The following is a 5,552-nucleotide window of genomic DNA, read 5'->3' as shown; positions in this document are numbered from 1 at the left end:
CCTCAAAAAAAAAAAAAAAAAAAAAAATCTTTATTACGTTATAAGTGATATACAACAAACTGCACATATTTAATGTTTTACAGTGTTATATGTTTTCATTTATGTATACTCATAAAATCATACTACAATTAAGACAGTGAAAGTACCCATTACTTTCACAATGTCCCACATGTCCCTTCATCTTTCCTACTTCCTGCCCCTCTCCACAGCCTCCATGTTCGGGCAGCCACCCAGTCTACTTTCTGTTACTATAGATGAGTTTGTGTTTTCTAGAATTTTCCATATTTAGAATCATACAGTAGATACTCTTTTGTTTGATTTTTCTCATGCAACATAATTCTTTTGAGATTCATCCATGTTGTATGTACATCAATGTCCATTTCTTCTTTATTAATGAATATTCCATTGTATACCACAATTTGTTTATCCATTTACCTCTTGATGGACTTCTGAATTTTTTTACCATTTTTGGCTAATTCTAATAAAGCTGCTATGAACAGTATGCTTTGCATATATTTTCTCCCAGTCTATGCATTGTCTTTTCAGTATCTTTTGAAGAAAAGTGGGGTGTTTTGTTTTTGTTTTTTTGTGGACACAAGGTCTCACTCTGTCACCTAGACTGGAGTGCAGTGGCATGATCATGGTTCACTGCAGGCTTGGCCTCCTGGGCTCAATTGATCCTCCCACCTCACCCTCCTGAGTAGCTGGGAATACAGGCACGTGCCACCATGCCAGCTAATTTTTGTATTTTTTTTGAGACAGAGTCTTGCTCTGTCACCCAGGCTGGAGTGCAGTGGTGTGATCTCGGCTCACTGCAATCTCTGCCTCCCAGGTTCAAATGATTCTCCTGCCTCAGCCTCCTGAGTAGCTGGGACTACAGGCATGCACCACCACGCCTGGCTAAGTTTTGTATTTTTAGTAGAGACGGGGTTTCACCATGTTGGCCAGGCTGGTCTCAAACTCCTGACCTCCAGTGATCTGCCTGCCTTGGCCTCCCAAAGTACTGGGATTATAGTTATGAGCCACATTGCCTCCTAAAGTGTTGGGATTACTGGCATCAGCCACCATGCTTGGTCTAATTTTTGTTTTTATTTTGTTGTAGAGATGGGGTTTTACCATGTTGCCTAGGCTGGTCTCAAACTCCTGAGCTCAAGTGATCTGCCCACCTCAGCCTCCCAAAAATGCTGGGATTACAGGTGTGCACCACTGTGCCTGGCCTTGAAGAGAAGTTTTAAATTTTGATGTAGCCCAAATAATTTTGGTATCACATCTAAGAAACGGGAAGCCAAGTTCCCAGATATTTTCTCTGTTTCTTATAAAAGTTTCTTGGTTTTAGGCTTTATAATTAGGATCTGTGAGCCATTTTGAGTAATTTTTGTACAATATTATATAAGATATTCATTGAATTTCTTCTTTTCAGATATGGATGCTGAATTGTTACAGCACTGTTTGTTAAAAGACTTCTCTACTTTTCTGCACTTGTGTCAAAATCAATTTTCCATATATATGTGGGTCTATTTCTGGACTATTTTGTCTTATTGATGTATTTTTTGAATTTTATGCTAATGCCACACTATCTTGATCACTGTAACTTTATAATAAGTCTTGACATGAGATAGTGTTAGTCCTTCCACTGCATTCTTTTTCAAAGTTGTTTTGGTCGTTCTAGATCTTTTGCATTTCCCTATGAAGTTTAGAAAATAAAACAAAATAAAATAAACAAAACTTGCCGAAATACTGATTGTGATTGCATTGAATCTGCAGATAAATTTGAGGAAGAACTGACATAACAATATTGAGTCCTCCAATTCATGAACATGGTATATCTCTTCATTTACTTAGGTCTTTTTTTCAGTAGTGATTTATAATTTTCTTGGTATGGATCTTCAAACGTTTTGTCATATTTATCTCTAAGTGTTTCATAGTTTTTGATGTTATTGTAAAGGTATTATTATTATTTAATTTTTTAAAATTTCCGATTATTTCTTGGTAGTATGTAGAAATACAACTGATTTTGGTATATTAATCTTGTATTCTGCAACTTTGCTATTATGGGCTGAATTGTGTTTCCCTCCATATTTATATATTGAAGTCCTAATCCACGATGCCTCAGAATATGACTATTTGGAGGTAGGGTCTTTAAAAAGGTAATTAAGGTTAAATGAGGTCATTAGGATGGGCCATAGTCCAATATGACTGGTGTACTTACAGGAAGAGGAGATTAGGACAAAAACCTATACAGAGAGAAGACCATATAAACATATATAGAGATTTATCGGCCGGGTATGGTGGCTCACACCTGTAATCCCAGCACTTTGGGAGGCCCAGGCAGGCGGATCACAAGGTCAGGAGTTTGAAACCAGCCTGGCCAATATGGTGAAACCCCATCTCTACTAAAAATACAAAAATTAGCCGGGCGTGGTGGTGGGTGCCTGCAGTCCCAGCTATTTGGGAGGCTGAGGCAGGAGAATTGCTTGACCCTGGGAGGCAGAGGTTGCAGTGAACTGAGATTGCGCCACTGTACTCCAGCCTGGGTGACAGAGTGAGACTCTGTCTCAAAAAAAAAAAAAAAAAGACAACTTATCTACAAGTCAAGGAGAGAGGCCTCACAAGAAACTGGCCCTGCAACACCTTGATCTACAGACTACTACTATTCTTAGTCACCAGAATTGTGAGAAGATAAATTTCTATTGTAAACAGAATTTCTGTTGTAAGCCAACCAGTGTGAGGTACTTTATTATGGCAGCCTGGCAAACTAATACATTTACTAAACTCACATATTAGTTCTAATAGCTTTTTTATAGACCCAGGATTTTCCACATAGACAATTACATAATATAAATAAATAGTTTTACTTCTTCCTTTCCAATTTGATACCTTTTTATTCCTTTTCCTTGTCTGATTGCACTGTCTGGGACTTCAAGTACAATGGTGAGAGCAGACATGCTAACCTTATTCCTAATTTTATTTTATTTTATTATTATTTTTTAGATGAAGTCTCACTCTGTTGCCTTGGTTGGAGTACAGTAGTGCTATCTTGGCTCACTGAAACCTCTGCCGCCCGGGTTCAAGTGATTCTCCTGCCTCAGCCTCCTGAGTAGCTGGGACTACAGGTGCGTGCCACCACGCCTGGCTAATTGTATTTTCAGTAGAGACAGGATTTCACCATGTTGGCCAGGCTGGTCCTGAACTCCTGATCTCAAGTGATCCACCCGCCTCAGTCTCCCAAAGTGCTGGAATTACAAGCATGAGCCACCTCGCCTGGCCATTTTTCCTCATTTTAGTGGTAAGTGTTTAGTACTTCATCATTAAGTATATTAGGTTTTTCGTAGATACTGTTTATCAAGTTGAGGAAGTTTCCTTGTATTCCTAGTTTCATGGCCTTGATTTTTTTAACTTCAATTTCAAAAGCAGGCAAACGGGTACTCTGAATAGTTAGGCAAACCTTCCCTATACCTATAGAGAACAACTGAAAAGTTAGGCACACCTTCCCTATGGTTATAGATAATAACTATACAATGTGGAGAATTAGTGACAAGCATGGATTCTAGACCCAGATTACACAGGTTCAAATCCTGGTTTTGCCAGTTACCAGCAATGGGATTTGGGGACAAACGACTCACTTATTTGCGCTTTCATTTTTTCATCTGTAGAATAAGGATAATAATGATGCCTGCCTCATAGGGTTTTTATCAGGATAAAAATGTATAAATATTTATAATGTGTCTAGAACAGTGTCTCTCAAATAAGTGCTATGTAAAATATTATTCTCATATTCATTCACAATCATGGAAGGCAACTAGATTCTGTCTCAGGATGCAAGCCCACTATGCTAGCATCCAGACATGCATTTTATTCTGTCTTTTCCCCAACCCCTGCTGCTCTTGGTGGCACAGCTAGAATTTGAGACTGGTAGAATCATCAGCTAGCCCCACCTCAAGCTCAAGGCAGAAATTCTTTCTGCATGTCACACCTGACAGCTGCTGACTGCTTTCTGACCAATAATTCTTCAGGTTGACTGCACATTCAAGAAGTCTGGCCTGATGATATCAGGTTGTGAGGTGACAGTGAGGTTTCCCAGGGATTGGGAAGCTAAGTGTCTGTGCTTAATGTATGCATTGCTAGGTCCCTCAGTTGCTTCCACCATGATACCTGACATAGGTATTGGCCTCTACTAGAACAAAGGCCCCTCAGACATAAACTCCAATGATTGGGTCTCCTGAAAACTGGCAACTTGTTTCTTTTGCCCCTAGGGAACCAAATTAGGGTCAAGGAGAGGGCTGGCTTCTCTTTCTTAGGAACTGCTCAGATCCTGAATAACTGCTCAGAGCCCTGAATAACTCTGGGCTCTTTTTTTTTTTGAGATGGAGTTTCGCTCTGTCGCTTAGGCTGGAGTGCAGTGGTACGATCTTGGCTCACTGCAACGTCTGCCTCCCAGGTTCAAGTGATTCTCCTGCCTCAGTCGCCCAAGTAGCTGGGATTACAGGAGTGCACCACCACGCCCGACTAATTTTTGTATTTTTAGTGAAGATGGGGTTTCACCATGTTAGTTAGGCTGGTCTCGAACTCCTGACCTTGTGATCCGCCTGCCTCAGCCTCCCAAAGTGCTGGGATTGGGCTTTTTAAAAAAAGTCCCATTGAAGGTAGGAGGGGAATTAGGTTCAATTCTTCCATTTCTAATTTTTAAAAATTAGAAAGTTTTCAACAGTGCATGATTCTCAGGAATTCTTGGCTAGAAGATCTCTTGATTTCAGATTTAGCATGAGCCTTTTCCTGATTGAGCAGCAGGTTGCTTTGCTCACTTAACAGTATTGTTACATAAACAAGCAAGAGATCTGTGTGCTACAAGCAAAGTCAAAATTTCCATCTGAATTTCAGCTAATCATGATATAAGGACCAATTCAGGCTTTGGATGTTTCAGTGTCCTGAGCTGTGCAGCTGTGTTTTCCCTCTTTTCACTAAATGCTGTAGTTTAAGATTTAGAGAATTATGTAAAACACACTGGCAGTGCCAGGGCTTAAAAGGGGTAGGATCCCCTGCCCAGTAATGTTTGCTCATGTTCTTTCTCTCTTTTTTGCTGATAGTAAAAAGGTTCTTGAAAATGATCCAGTCTACAGGAGACAGTCTACAAGGGTCTACAGGAGCAAGACGGGTTTCGGACATTAGCCAAGGCTTCTTAGTTCCAGGACTATGCTTTTTCTTAAAATAATTCTGAGAATTAAGTGCAAAAATATGTGAATGTCACATGTGCTGTGTGCATTTATAAATAAATGTGATATGTAAAGGTGTATTTATACATCTACCAATCGCACTGCAAAACCATCCCCAGCTCATAGACCAACCAGTCTTCCAAAATACTACTGTGATGCACTTAAAATCTGCAACTCTGCAGGAAGGTGACCTCAATGTACCTTCTTTGAATTTGCAGAATTGTGTACAAGAACACAAACCGTTTATATAGGATTGTAGCCTTTTTTTTAATGCTAAAAAGGTCCCCATGATTTGCTTTGTTTAAGACATACACTCAAAACTTTATTAAAACATTTTCAAAA

The sequence above is a fragment of the Rhinopithecus bieti genome, unplaced genomic scaffold (genome assembly GCF_001698545.2).
Source record: "Rhinopithecus bieti isolate Rb0 unplaced genomic scaffold, ASM169854v2 scaffold_13261, whole genome shotgun sequence".
Taxonomy (NCBI): domain Eukaryota; kingdom Metazoa; phylum Chordata; class Mammalia; order Primates; family Cercopithecidae; genus Rhinopithecus; species Rhinopithecus bieti.
This window is presented reverse-complemented; position numbering follows the sequence as displayed.